Source organism: Montipora capricornis, chromosome 6 (assembly GCF_036669925.1).
Source record: "Montipora capricornis isolate CH-2021 chromosome 6, ASM3666992v2, whole genome shotgun sequence".
Taxonomy (NCBI): domain Eukaryota; kingdom Metazoa; phylum Cnidaria; class Anthozoa; order Scleractinia; family Acroporidae; genus Montipora; species Montipora capricornis.
Genome location: NC_090888.1, coordinates 32,281,498 through 32,282,453, shown reverse-complemented (window position 1 = coordinate 32,282,453; position 956 = coordinate 32,281,498).

Below are 956 nucleotides of genomic sequence, written 5' to 3'. Positions count from 1 at the left end.
TTGCGTGTAAATGTGTTTATTTAAAAAGTTATTACACAATGGGAAGAAGAAGCATTAAAATCCTATTTGCCGTCTTTTCCCCTATGATGTTTTAGCACAAAACCCAATAATGATGCCTTGGCTGAGCTTAGTACTGCGCAAAAATGGAACCAATCAACAATTGGAGTAAATGGCTACGGGAAAAGTCCCATAGCCCCATTTATTAAAAAGAATACTGTTCGATAAAGTCCTATAGATAAAAAGTTTGGTCCAGTAAAGGTGAGGGCACTGAAAATGCCAAAGCATGTGACACCATTTTTGGGATGCTTTTAGGAAGCTTGCGGAGATTTTCGCTACACTTGGATGTTTTGAGGAAGCGTACGGCGATTTCGCTACGCAGTTTAAGAACGAAGTATTCAACAATTCGGAGCGATATTACAGTCGATCATTATCCCTGTTTCTGAACAGCATGTTGTCTGGGTATTAATTTCGCTACGAACGAACGAACCATTCACCATTTTTTGATGCTTTTAGGAAGCTTGCTGCGATTTTTGCTATGCTTTGATGTTTGGAGGAAGTGTAGGGCGATTTCGCGACTCTTTAAGAGCGAAGCATTCAACATTTCGAAGCGCTATTACAGTCAGTCATTATTGCTGTTTCTGAACAACATGGTATAAGGATATTAATTAAGGACACATTCGCAACATTTGTGAATGCTATTCTGGTCGATTTTTATAGTTTTCTATGCGTATATCGATATTTCAGATATTTTAGTCACTATATGTTTTGAGGAAGTGTACGGTGATTTCGCGACTCTTTAAGAACGAAGCATTCAACATTTCGGAGCGCTATTACAGTCAATCATTATTGCTGTTTCTGAACAACATGGTATAAGGATATTAAGGACACATTCGCAACATTTGTGAATGCTATTCTGGTCGATTTTTATAGTTTTCTATGCATATATCCATATTTTA